Source organism: Peromyscus leucopus, chromosome 2, assembly GCF_004664715.2.
Source record: "Peromyscus leucopus breed LL Stock chromosome 2, UCI_PerLeu_2.1, whole genome shotgun sequence".
Lineage (NCBI taxonomy): Eukaryota > Metazoa > Chordata > Mammalia > Rodentia > Cricetidae > Peromyscus > Peromyscus leucopus.
This window is the reverse complement of record NC_051064.1, coordinates 26,679,360-26,694,347: the sequence shown is the minus strand read 5'-3', so window position 1 is coordinate 26,694,347 and position 14,988 is coordinate 26,679,360.

The following is a 14,988-nucleotide window of genomic DNA, read 5'->3' as shown; positions in this document are numbered from 1 at the left end:
TTGGGGTGGGGAGCAAGGAGTGGTGGAGAGAGGGGAAATTGTGATTGCTATGTATTGTGAGAAGAACGTTTTTCAATGTAAAAAAACATTTTGGGTTGATTTTTGTGAAAGTGATGATTTCAGGTGGATTTCAGATTTAGTACATACTTGTATAAGCATTTCTTGTAGCTAAAGTTTTCCTGTCTTGCCTACAGTCAGAACAAATCTTTGTCACCCGCCAGTCCCACAGCCGCTCAGACCCAACCAAGTAAACACAGAGATTTACATTGCTTACAAACTGTATGGCTGTGGCAGGCTTCTTGCTAACTGTTCTTATAGCTTAAATTAATCCATTTCTATAACTCTATACCTTGCCACGTGGCTCGTGGCTTACTGGCATCTTCACATGCTGCTTGTCATGGTGGCGGCTGGCAGTGACTCCTTCTGCCTTCCTGTTCTTTCTTTTCTCCTCTCTGTTAGTCCCGCCTATACTTCCTGCCTAGCCACTGGCCAATCAATATTTTATTTATTGACCAATCAGAGTAATTTGACATATAGACCATCCCATAGCACATTTCAGTACACGTAAGTGTAGCTGAAGTTTCCCTATGTCCAACCTGGCCCATGGTCAGAACAAATCTCTCTCACCCGCCAGTCCTGCAGCTGCTTAGACCCAAGTAAACACAGAGGCTTATATTAATTAAAACTGCTTGGCCGTTAGCTCAGGCTAACTATTGCCTAGCTCTTACACTTAAATTAATCCATAATTCTTACTTATGTTTAGCCACATGGCTTCGTACCTTTTCTTAGTTCTGCCTTGTCATCTTGCTTCCTCTGTGTCTGGCTGGCGTCTCCTGACTCAGTCTTCCTTTTCCCAGAATTCTCTTTTCAGCTTGTCCCACCTATACTTCCTGTCTGACTACTGGCCAATCAGCATTTTATTTATTAACCAATCAGAGCAACACATTCACATGACATCCAAAGCACTTTCTCTTTTTTTTTTAAAGGAAGGTTTTTACTATGGTTATCACTCTGTATAAATAAAATGCTGATTAGCCAGGCAGGAAGTATAGGCAGGAGAAAGAGAATTCTGGGAAGTGGAAGGCTGAGGGAGAGAGACGCGGCCAGCCACCACGATGAGAAGCAGATGTTCAGATACTGGTAAGCCACGAGCAACGAACTAATTATAGATTAATAGAAATGAGTTAATTTAAGAAATAAGAACTAGATAGCAAGAAGCCTGCTGAGAACTAGATAACAAGAAGCCTGCCATGGCCATACAGTTTGTAAATAATATAAGCATCTGTGTGTTTATTTTATAAGTGGGCTATCGGACTGCCGGGGCTTGGTGGGACCCGGAGAGAAAACTCTCTAGCTACCGGTTTTAACTTTAACATGGTAAAATTACATATATCAAGCAAGAATTACAGTTATAATATCTAGTCTATTTGTATTTTGTAAAATTAAAATATCTATCCTATATTTGTGAGTCTAAGGTTTTATATCTATCTTATCTCTTATCATAACCAAAGAAAATTATAACTATTTCATCTTTAACTACATCAAAGACCTCAGAAGGATATAATATTACCTAAGTAAACAGGAAGTACATTGTAAGCAACTTCTAAAAATCTAGAATGATAGAGACAGCTGGCTGCCTGGACAGTCACCCAAAGTTCTGTAATGTTGGGACATCCATCTTCAGCCCACAGGCCTAGCTAGAGTCTTTCAGTCCCTTGTGTGTGTGTGTGTGTGTGTGTGTGTGTGTGTGTGTGTGTGTGTGTGTCTTGTAGAATGTCTGGCAGTTTCTTTTGCAAAGCAGGAACATGAAGGACCATCTTGTCTTGTAAAGTTCAGTGGTCACCCTCCTATGGGTCCTGCATGTCCAATCGATGCAACATTTTGTCAAACAGTCCAGGCAAGAGCAGTTTCTTGTCCAAATTGCTATTTTTTGCCAAGAAGAAGATAAACTCCATATAGAGTGTCTTCGATGCCCATCCTCCTCTCTGAAGTAAATCAGTGCTGCCAGGAGCAGACATGTTTCATTGTCCAGAAGGTCTAAATTTTTAAAACATTTTAAATGCCATGTTTTGTAGGTCTTTGAAGTGTTTGATGATTACCTACCTAATTGAATTATATCTACGTATACCTAGAAAATTTAACATGACTATAAGTTTGACTGTCATAGAAGACTATTAATCTGTATTTTTAATTATCCATTGCAATCTAGATGAGTTACATAAACATAGTACCTCAAATGAGAGTAGAAATATACACACAGTATAACAAATTAACTTTAAATTTGTATCAATAAACTAAAATCCATAGCAATGTAAAACATTTCAAATAAGTTGTTGCTCTTTAAAAGTAGGTTCAACAATCTACCCTTTTATCTTATCTATATCTTATATATAGTGCTATGGATATTGCTCTATATGCTGTGAATGTGTTGCTTTGATTGGTTAATAAATAAAATGCTGATTGGCCAGTAGCCAGACAGGAAGTATAGGCAGAACAAGCAGAGAAGAGAATTCTGGGAAGAGGAAGGCTGAGTCAGGAGTCAGCAGCCAGACACAAAGGAAGCAAGAGGTGAAGGCAAAAATGAGAAAAGGTGTGAAGCCATGTGGCTAAACATAAATAAGAATTATGAGTTAATTTAAGTGTAAGATCACTTACAATTTCAGAGGTTCAGTCCATTATCATCATGGTGGGACATGGTGCTGGAGAGGTAGCTGAGGGTTCTACTTCTTGTGCTGGCAACAGGAAGTGCTCTGAGACACTGGGCATGGCTTGAGCAGATAGGTGACCTTGAAGCCTACCTCCACAGTGACATACTTCTTCAAACAAGGCTACATCTACTCCAATAAAAGCACATCTCCTAATAGTGCCACTCCCTAGGAGGGCCAATTACCTTTAAACTACCACAGTGGTGGACTATTTTCCTAGTCCTCTTAACCCTGTGGGTTCAACCAAGCACTGTGAACAAAATTCTCTACATAATATCAAAAGTATTATAAAAATAAGCAAGTAGGATTTAACTCAGGAATAAAGGTTATTCTGATAACTGAAGATCAATTAATACAATGTAATAAAGGCATCAACCAAATACAAAAAAAAAAATTTAAGTGTAAGAGCTAGGCAATAGTTAGCCTGAGCTAATGGCTGAGCAGTTTTAATTAATATAAGCCTCTGTGCATTTACTTGAGTTCAAGTGTCTGCAGGACTGGTGGGTGAGAGAGATTTGTCCTGACCATGGGCCAGGTGGGACACAGGAAAACGGCTTTATTTATCAATCAATCAGAACAGCACATTCACAACATACAGAGTGATATCCACAACATGTAAGCATATTCCCTGACTTAGAATTTTAATGTCACCTCTACATAGTTGTTAGATCTCAAACCCTCGAGGAATGGCTGAGTTACCTCTTTAACATATCAAAACAGACCTAGTTGCCAGGTTCTCCCAGCATCCCTCATTCCCACCTGTTACAGGGTTCTCCTGGCTGACATATCCTACCTCCTACCCTAAACTTCTCCAATCCAGATATTCGATTGGACTTCTCTCCCCAAGTTGCCCTTCCCTATATAATCCAACCGTTTTGGTTACTTGGCTCTTTGGTCTACCCTTTAGCACCATGGCCTCTTGGTTCTGTTCCTCTCCTCTCTCCCCTCTCCTCATATGGCCTGGCTCAGTCTGGTCATGTTCACTCTAGATTCTCTCAGATGTCTCTGCCTCTGGCTATGCTCTCCCTTTTATCTACAGTAAACTTTCTCCTCCATTATACATAGTCATGTCCTTCCTTTTTTATTTTTCTCATTCATCTGGTGCTGAAACCCAGGAGTGGTATAAATGAGTTCCCTTCCAAGGAACTTGGCCTCTTCAGACCAAGATGATGATTTGACTCTCCTAAGGTATGTATGGATCATTTGTTTCTGCTGACTTCTGCTACCCACAAAATTTAGTTCCAAATTCTAGAGTCCAGTTCTTCAGCTGCTGCTTCCCTCTACCTGTTTTCTAACCATTTGTCTCTCATCTAAGTTTCTCTCTGGGCTCTGGCCTGTTATGCCCTCCATGTGGGCACCTACTTGTTTCTCTGGCTCATGCAGCTTTGTATGCCTCTAGCCTGCTACCCCAATGTGGACATCTTCCTTTTCTCCTCTCCTTCTCTCCTGGGTAAGTGCCTCTATGGAGCCCCTGCTTTGTCTGCTTTTACTGTGAAGACCACACTGGTGTGCTTGGAAGCTCCTCTTGCCCCCGCTGGGCTCCAGTCACAAGGTCGATGAACACCTTTCCTCTGTGATTTAGAACTTTTTTTTCTCTCTGACGAGTTTCCCATTCCACCTGGGGACACCCTGGATGGAAATTCTTGTCACCTCTCTTACTTTCCCCTAGGAACTGCAGGCCTACTAAGACACCTCTCAGCTCCTGCTGGCCAGTCCTGCACTCTCAGTTCCCTCTTGGAGCTTATAGGAACACACCCACACTGTAACCCCCACCTCCAGTGGTGTTCTGTTTTGCAACCCTTCCTCTTTTCCTCCACGGACTCAGGTTTTATTACAACAGGTTGGCCTCAATACAGATCAATGGCCCAAAATTGGCACACTTGATTTCCAAATTCTCTCAAATCACAACAACTGCCACTACACAAACAAGTGAATGCCAAATCTCTCATATCTAAACTTGTTCCACTCTACACTTCCAAAAGTCTCTTATCTCTAAGGTTTTACTTCCCACTCTTAAAAATCTTTTATCTCTATGATTTCTCTGTAATCTGTTCTCACAAAATCCTTTAAAGATTATGCTGTGAACTCTGTCTCAGGATTTGTAAGCTCATTGGGTGTGGTTAAAAAATCTACAACAAAAATTTGGCTTTAAATTTATAACAAAAGGCTTGTAATTAAAATCTTGTTTAGAATATGCTATGTAACTTAGATCAACTCTTAAGAAAATAGATGTTTTTGAATAGCAATCATATGGCCCAATCCTTCTGAGCCCTCTGCTTACCGTTGTCTCTCTGTTTTAGACTAAGGAAACAACAGTGGGTCTCGAATATTTTGGATTGGTATGGATTTTTGTATGGTGATAAAATTTTGAGGTTTATAAAGGTCTACTCAGATTAACAAAAATTGATTTAAGTTGTATGTCTAACTACTTATATCTTTGCTAACTCTGTTCAACACCAGGTTTCTAAAAATTGAGATAAGTAACAATATATGTTTGATGAATAAAGTATATTTGATAAATAAGATTTATAAATCCCTAAGATCTACTCAGGTTCACAGTAATATTTGTCTAACTTCTTTGTCTTTTCTTACTTTGTTAAGCTTTAGCTATTTAGATGAACTTAGTCTCTCTCTTTCTCTTTTTACTATTCCTTTGTCTGAAGAGACTTGCTTTATGATGACTGCTGTCATTGTGTCTCATGGTAAATAATTGCATAAAGTTTATGTAAGTTGAGGGTCTAAAGAAAGTGTTCTCAGGTATGTAAATACAAGCTGTGAAGGTCTGAGGATGTGAAAGTTTAAGTAAGTTGTGAGATTCTAAGAAGGTGTTTTAAGGTATGTAAATACAATTTGTACAGGTATAAGAAAATGATTTAAGGTATATAAAAAATAAAATGTTTCAGATTTCTTTCCCTCTATTGTTAAGCACTGACTACTATTAGCATATTAACAGACTCAAAAATTTAGAATTCCTTTGGTATTTTTTAAGCATAGACTTAAAGTGCTTCTCATTGTGCTACAAACATCAGTTCAATCTATATACACTCATTCTTCTGGATAGAGGAGAGTGTTCATACTTTTAACCCAGAATCGTTCTTGGTTTCCCGTGCTTTTACTATGACAGAAAGGTGTGAGTCTACTGCTTTTTCTATAATGTGGATTTCAGTACAGATTGAAAACAATGGTAATGCCAACATATGTAAAACTTTTATCTCTTTAGGAGCTTAAAAAATTCTTGTAAGCTTCAGGGAATCCACTTGAATCCACCTCTCACTGGTCAAATGAAATCCAGATAAGTACTCCTGTCAACCAGCAGCCTAAGTTTCCCCACCTGCCTATTCCTAAGGGTGGGATCTCTCTCTCTCCATTTCCCTGGTCTTAGGATTCCTCTCCCGCAACTGCCAGGACCATGGGCCCAAAAGTTTCAAATGTGCACCAAAGAAAAAAAAATTCCCCTAAACCCCTTAAAAGTTTATCCTAAATCTCTCTCCCTAGTCTATCTGCCCTCGCAGATTTCAAGTCAATTACAGACTGCTCCAGCTACTTACAAGCCCCAGGTTTTCCCTCAGAATCTGTATCCTGGATTGCTCCAGAGCAGCTAGCCCCAGGTCGTCCAGCCTCACAGACTGCTCCAAAATGACCTGCACTTTGCTAACCCCAGATGGTCCTGCAAAACCTGGACAGTGACTGAAACAGCCTGCTCTTCCTAGACTTGGCCATCATTCCAGCTTCCCTGGGTCCCCAGCAACAATGCTCCAATGTCAGCAGGAAGTAGTCATAGAAGATTGTCACTCCTTATCATTTATTTATTATCAACAAAAAGGCTGGCATGTTAGTTCTTAAACCTGGGACAAATGGCTGAGGTGTCTACTTAACATATCAAAGGGAATCTGGCTGTCGCTTCTCTCAGCATCCTTCAGTCCCCAGCTGTTACAGGGTCCTCCTGGCTTGCATACCTTGCCCTCTACCCTGAACTCCAATCAAGGTATTGCTAGGCTTCCCTCCCCACAGCTGCCCTTTCCAACCATCTTGGTTACCTGGCACTTTGGTCTACCCTTTACCTTCATGGTCTCTTTGTTCTGCTCCTCTCCTCTCTTCCATCTGCTTACATGGCCTGGATCAGTCTGGTCACGTTCACTCTGAATTCTCCTAGATCTCCCTCCTCTGGTTAAGTTCTCCCTTTTATCTACAATAAAGTTTCTCCCCCACCATATGCAGTAATGTCCTTCCTCTTTTCTTTCTTTTTTTCCATGCAATACTAATATAAGTACTCATTTTGCAGCTATTTGTCTTGATATAAAGTTTTTCATTAACATTTCTTTTTTTAACCATTTCTGCTTTATTACTACTTTTATTACCTCTTAACCCCCAGTGCCCTCATCTGAGCTTTTCTCCCTGCTATCAAGTTGAATTTCTGAGTTATGTTGTGACTGTTAACTTTAAAAGTATCTGACAGACTTCAGTCCTAGCATCAGTCCGAGTTCCAGTTTTCACATCTTCCCAACACCTTGATGTCAACCATCTTAATGGCTTGCTATCCTTGTTGTTGGTTTGGTGTCTCATATAGACCTTGGCTGTGTACCCAAGGCTTGGGAGAGGCTCCAGTGTGGTTACAAGATTGCTTGAAGTCTAATGCAAGAGTCTCAGGGAGGTTCCTGATGCAGATAAGCTGCTGGGCTCTGGGGCCTCTAGTTGAACTGGAGGGTGATGAGCTCTTGTTGGAAAAGATACTTGCCCCATATAGCCTAGTGGTCCACCAACCTGTGAGTTAATAATGACACATCTTGGTGCGCTTCACCTCATCTGAAAAGTAGTTCTTTAGGACCTCATGGAGATGGACAGTTGTGCACAAAGATCAGACAGGATCTGGTTCAGGTTTTCAGTTTTCCAGAGCCTTGACAGTTTCTATAGCCTCCAGAGTTTTATCCCATTTATCTTGTTGTCTTGGAAAGGCTTCTGTCTGTCCTAGGAGAGGGAGTGGCTCCTGATGTTTGTTCTCTCTCTCTCTCTCTCTCTCTCTCTCTCTCTCTCTCTCTCTCTCTCTCTCTCTCTCTCTCTCTCTCTCAAGGTCTCATGCAGCCAGATTGGCCTTGAACTCATGATGTAGCTGAGCATGATCTTGAACCCCTGATACCCCTGCCTCTACTTCCCAAATGGTTTACAGGCATGAGCCATGACCATGAAGACTGCTACTGCTTATCCTGAGCATGGCATTCTGGCACTACTCAGTCAACTCATAGAAGTTGTCTGCACCTTACAGAACCACACTGTCCAGTCTTTCTGAAATAGTTCAGGGGAAGGTGGTAGGAGACCTTCAGGTGCAAACTGACCAGACAGCTCTACCTTCCTGAAATATTTTTTTGACAATTTGGCTGGTTAGTAATATGGACCTAACTGCAAAACAAACCACAAGACAAAAAAACAAACCAGTATTGGCTGGTCCTGGAATCCAAAGCCACTGAGAAAATGGGTCTCAGAGGTTGCCGTTGGAAGGGACATTGGAAGTCAGAATGAGGAGTCCTAAGGTTTATGCCATACAAATGTTATCAAAGTAAGATACAGTTCCACAGGACGCTCTTGTCATAGTTCTTTACATACATTAGATATAAAATACTGAATAAAAGGGTTTGCAATTTTTTTCCCCATCCTTGGGTTGATTTTCACTTTTTTGTTTGTTTGTTTTTGAGACATGGTTTCACTTGTAGCTCTGGATGTTCTGGAACTCACAATGCAGACCAGAGAGGCCTTGAACTCACAGAAATCCACCTTCCTTTTCCTTCTGGGCACTGAGATCAAATGCATGTGCCACCACCACCCCGCTTTATGGCATTTTTTTTTTAAGTATACTTTTTCATTTTTAATTTTGGTGAATGTAAACTAAACAACATTAACTAGTTACGTTAGAGTATTTACCTATGAAGTGCCTTTTTTCCTTTTGGTACCACATCGGAGAAAGTATCGCCTAATGTAAGGTATGAAGATTTACATGTATAGACCTGTTTTCTTCTAAGAGGTCTGTTTTACATCCAAGCATTGTTCACTTTGAGTTACTTTTTATGTATGGTCTTAGGTAAATGTCTACTTTCACCTTATACCTGTGGCTTTCCAGTTTTCTCAACATTATCTATTCAAAAAGTCTATTCTTTGTCCCATTGAATTAGCATCTTGTTTGAAAAGCATTGATTATACATGTGAGTGAATGGTTTATTCTCTGCACTCTATTCTGGGGATGCATATATGCCTGTCTTTGGACCAGCACATTATCTTGATTATTTTAGTTTTGTATCAGTAACATTATTCTTTGATGACTGGCTTCTGTTAAGTGTATTTTCTATAAAGTGCTTTGATAACAAACTTATGTGGGACTGAGCGCTCCACCATCGTTGGCCAGTTTGGGGTCTCTGTGTTAATTGCCATCTACTGCAAGGAGAAGCTTTTCTTGATAATGGTTGAGAGATGACCTCATCTATGGGGATGGAATAATAAAAAATTAGGAGTCATTTCAATATGTCCACTTTTATTCCCCTTTTATTTAATTATGCTTTTGAATTTTCTTGTTACTAGGGATTTTCGTTGTTTTTCTTTTCTTTTTCCTTTTCTAATTTCTTGATCTTTTCTTGTTCTCCTCTCCTTTTATTTTTCCTTTCACTTATTTAACCTTGCTCCCTCTAATTTATTCCTCTTTCTCTCACTCCTTCATTTTACTAATGTACTATTTCTACATTTATGCTAAATAAATTTTAAATCTATTCTGCTTTAGTTCTACCATTTCTAGTTTCATGGACATTGTTAATATATTGGAGGGCTTTACTTGATTCAATGTGTCTTTATGTCTTGTACAACTTGTTGTTGCAGCTATTAGGGTTTTTTTTCTCCTTTGTAAGTGGTACTAGGGATACTTTCAAGAGTTTGACTTGCTCAATTAGGAGATTCCCCAAATAAAATTAGAAGAGATATCAAAACCAACACACCGGTGGGTCATTGAACAAATCAGGGAGGAAAATTTAAAATCCCTAGACAAATGAAGATAAAAGCAAAACTTAACCAGAATCTCTTGGTGGGAGGTGGGGTGGGGAAGGATACAGCTAATCTAGTTAAAAGAGGAAAGTTTACAGCTGTGAGTGCTTACAGTTAAAACCAATAAATTCATCTCCTGAATAACCTGATGCCTCATATCAAAGTCTTAGAAAAACAAGAACAATCCAAACCCCAAAGCAGTTGGCAGCAAGAAATAACAAAGGTCAGGGCAGAGATTAATTACAGAGATTAAAAGAACAATACATAGACTCAAAGAGTTGGTTCTTTGAAAAGACAACCAAGATTGACAAACTTGTACCACATTTAAGAGAAGGCTTCAGTTAAAATGAGAGATGATACAGCAGAGTCCAATAAATTCTAGAGGACACTAAGGAATACTTTGATTACTTTTTCCAATAAGCTGGAAAATCTAGAAGAAATTAATATATTCCTAGACACATATGAACTACTAAAATTAGAAAGATATAAACAGCTTAAATAGATCCATAGCAAGCATTGAGAGTAAAGTAGTGTTTTAAAAAGCCTCATCACAGACAATCCCAGGACTAACAGATGCATCAAGTTGTACCAAACCTCTCAGGAAGGACTCATGTCAACACCCCCTCATGCTGTTTCACAAATGATGGGGAAGGAGGAGGAGGAGTGTCATCACCACTGTTGGACATGCCACTGTTACATTTCTCCAACATCATGTTTTGTGATAAGCGTAGCTGGTTAAGTTGATAATTAAATGTGTCAGGATGTTAGTGAGTACTTCAAGAATTTTTATATAAGACAAGATATCAGCTATCTAAGAATAATCTATATGCATATATAATGCATTTATCACATTGCTGTTCATCTAATATAGAAGCATCAGGTTCTCAGTGGATTGGAGAGGATGATATTCTGTGTCTGTAATAAGTAAAAATCCTTTGAGAAACCACTGTATTTGCAAAATCCTGGAAGCCATAAATGATATAACTCATGGTTATATCCACAATGTCTGATATCCTTCTAGTGTATAATAAATGACCAACAAATGTTTGTGTTTGGTATAGGTTATAGCTTTTAGAACTGAAAAGTGTACAAGGTTCAAACACTGTCAAAGGGCTGACAGCACAATAAATCTTCAGAGAAGTACTCAATGCCAAGATTTTTCAAGATTTCTTGTGCACATACAAGTGTTATCTGAATATTTTCTTTGTACTAAAAGAATATCATAGTATATAAGCTCCATTTGTAGTTTGCTTTTTGCTTTTAATGGGAACAGTTTGGAATAATTTGAAACAAGGTGATAGCAATTATTTATCTTTTATTTTTGTTATATTTTATTTGTCAGATAATTTCTAAGATTTGAAATTTTAGATAGAATGTTTCTGTATTTTACATTTTGTAGATACTGATAAATCAATTGCCTTCCAAAAAGAAGCACATCAATTTACTCCTATAAATAAAGACTGGGAGTGTTTCTTTCCTGGCATCTTCAACCCAGCTTTAAAACTCTTCATCTTTACCAATCTGACAAGTGATGCCAGAACAGATCGTTCTTTTCTTTTGCCCCTTCTTTTAACATTGTTACTATAAATGGATTAGAAGTCTCTGGGTATCTTTGTGAAATTATTTCCTTATCATACTTGTTCTGTATATATTTTGCTTTTTGTATTATTATAATATATATTTTTAAATTTTTTAAAATAATTTTCTGTACAGTGTTTTATGTCACCATGTAACTAACTGGATCATTTTATTTATTGTTTTTGAAGTCTGAAAATACTAAATGACAAATACAAATACTCAGTTCAGTTATCCCAGCAAGTATCTGCCAAGTGCCTCTGGTGTGTGACATGCTCAGCTAACCGTGCAGGAGTGTATGGATGCTAGGCTAACAGTGCAGGAGTGTATGGATGCTAGGCTAACAGTGCAGGAGCAGATGGATGCTAGGCTAACCGTGCAGGAGCAGATGGATAAGTAAGTTCCTCAAGGGACTTCACAATGTTATTGGAGGCTACATAATAGAACTGTGGTAGGAATAATAGAAAACCAAGGGGGAAACAGCCTGACTGAGCATTGAGAGGCAGTAGTAAGTAGAATTCCTTGCTAATGGAAGCCACAGTATATGAAAGGAATTAGCACAAGAGCAAGAGAGGTAGAATGGGTTCAGATTAAGTGCAGTGCTTGGTGCTCCATAGATTGCTTTACATGTAAGAGAAAGCTAGATAGTGTTTTGAGACAAAAATTCAAATGCAATTTGTATGTGAAACATAATTCTGGAGGAAGAGAGATTACTGCAGTGATCCCAGATCCCTGCGATGGTTTTACCTGTTTCATGAGACTGATCCTGATGTTTTTTACGCTCTCCACTAGAGCAGGTGAATCTTTCTAAAATACAGGAGTTCCTTCATTTAAAATCCCTAAGACCTACCCACCCTCTTATGGTTTACAAAATACTCTGTTCTTGTGGAATATTATTTTAAGGTGTATTACACTTGTTTATGCTGTGGAACATTTGGTTAATGATGCAAAGATGTGTTGCATTCTTTTTTTTTTTTTTTTTTTTGTTTTTTTGAGACAGGGTTTCTCTGTGTAGCTTTGCGCCTTTCCTGGAGCTCACTTGGTAGCCCAGGCTGGCCTCGAACTCACAGAGATCCGCCTGGCTCTGCCTCCCAAGTGCTGGGATTAAAGGCGTGCGCCACCAACGCCCGGCCTCATTCTTTTATGTTGCATTTGTTTAACTCTGTGAAGCTGTGTTACCTTGTCTAAAACACCTGATTGGTCTAATGAAGAGCTGAATGGCCAATAGCTGGACAGGAGAAAGGATAGGCAGGGCTGGCAAGCAGAGAGAATAAATAGAAGGAGAAAAAGAGAAAAAGAGGGATCAAGGAATGAGTGAGGAGGAGAGAAAGACTCCAGGGACCAGTCACACAGCTACACAGCAAGCCATGGAGAAAGAAATAAAGAAAGGTATACAGAAATAGAGAAAGATAAAAGCCCAGAGGGAAAAGATAGATGGGATAATTTAAGAAAAGCTGATTAGAAACAAGCCAAGCTAAGGTCAGGCATTCATAAAAAATAATAAGCCTATGGGAGGCTGGGTGGCAGCCTCTCCCCCCCCCAAAAGAGCAAAAGAATGAAAAAACAAGCAACTGTACTCTGTGATCTAGAACATGAAGGGAGCATATTGCAAGAAGTTACTCCAGTGCTTGTGCCCAATGACCTTAGATTTCAGGAATGAGGCATGAGATTATTGAAATCCCTTTCATGCAGTGACTTCTTGCCATTTTCACTCACTACTGCCAATCACACACTGTTTTCTGATCTTGAACATCTGTATTCCGCTGCCCTCAGCTCACTCTTTTCTCAGGCTCAGCTCTCAGGTATTTTCTGAGTCTTTATAACATCCCCAGTCAAATCTATTGTGCTTCTTTTTGATTCCTCCACCTGCACTGTGGCGTCTGTACTGTACCCTGCATAGCTGGGAGGCACAGTCTGTAAAATCAGGCAGAGGAGGACCTCTAAATACACTCGGTAATATTCCACCTTCTGGGCTTTCTCTGTGTAGCTTTGCGCCTTTCCTGGAACTCACTCTGTAGCTCAGGCTGGCCTTGAACTCACAGAGATCTGCATGGCTCTGCCTCCTGAGCGCTGGGATTAAAGGCATGCGCCACTATTTTCTGGCTCCACCTTCTGTTTTTTAGAAGAACAATAGAATGGAATACCTTACCTCAAAAGGGAGAGAGGTGGAGAGATTTGATTTTTGTTTATGAACACAACAGTTCCCAATGGTAACTTTCAGTTTCAGTCGTGGTTTCTGCTGTTGTCACTGTGTCAGACAGCGGTGGGCACCCTGCAGCTGCTTAGAGTGATGTTTGTGTGGTTGGCCTCTGGGCTGTGTGTGAACTGTGCCCAGTCCCAGAAGTTTGGAGGATTTCTTGTTGAATGGCTGGCTTTCCTTGCAAGAACTGGATGGTGCTATCACACATTGAGGTGTGCACTGGATATGTGCACATATCCCACTGCACAGATGCACTGGCTACCCACCTTCCTCTAGGCAAGCTCTGAATCACATTGGAAAGAACTGCCTGGGGACTGGGAGGACGGTTTCAGTGGTGGAGTGCTTTAGCACATGTTAGCCTCCAAAATGCTCTAATAGTCTGTCTACAAAGATCACCTGAGTCTACCCACTCAGCTTCTCCCATCCTGCTATATTTAGTGTTCACAAATGGGTTTGGGCACCACTTGGCTTCATCCTTTAAGTCCTGGGAGTCCCCTTAAAGAAATGAAAAGAAAGTCAGGGTCATTTCAGAGCACACCTGGGTACTTGTAGGCTGAGGGAAAAGGGGCAAGCTACAAGCAAATTCAAACAAAGGGAACAGAAAATGAGAGGGGTGTGTAGTCTTTAAGGGAGAGGGCAATTCAGCCAAGTGCAGGGTACTGGTCAAGGATGACATGGTGGTTCCTGAAACAATCATAATATAAGTAAAAAGTTAGGTGTCAGTCTCTGAATTAATGTCCTGATTAATAATACAAGTGTTGCATGGCATATTGTGGCAGGAACATTGTGTTTATATGTGTAGCTAGAGTTTCCCTGCCTTGCCCACAGTCAGGACAAATCTTTGTCACCCACCAGTCCTACAGCCACTCAGACCTGACCAAGTAAACACAGAGACTTATATTGGTTACAAACTGTATGGCAGTGGCAGGCTTCTTGTTAACTGTTCTTATATCTTAAATTAACCCATTTCCATAAATCTATACCTTGCCACGTGGCTCGTGGCTTACGGGCATCTTCACATGCTGCTTGTCCTGGCAGCAGCTAGCAGTGACTCCTTCTGCCTTCCTGTTCTTTCTTTTCTCCTCTCTGTTAGTCCCACCTATACTTCCTGCCTAGCCACTGGCCAATCAGTATTTTATTTATTGACCAATCAGAGCAACACATTTGCCATACAGAACATCCCACAGCATATATGAGTTTGGGTTCTGCTTTCTATTATCCAGATTATCTTGAGTAAATTGCTTAATCCTTGAGCATCTGTGCTTTGAAATGCATAATTTAAAAGAATTGGGATACTGGGCAGTGGTGGCACAGGCCTTTGATCCCAGCACTTGGGAGGCAGAAGCAGGCAGATCTCTGTGAGTTTGAGGCCAGCCTGGTCTATAGTGTGAGTTCCAGGACAGCCTGGGCTACACAGAGATTCCCTGTCTCAAAACAAACAAACAAACAAACAAACAAACAGGTTATAGTGAACCCACTTCCATGTGTTGA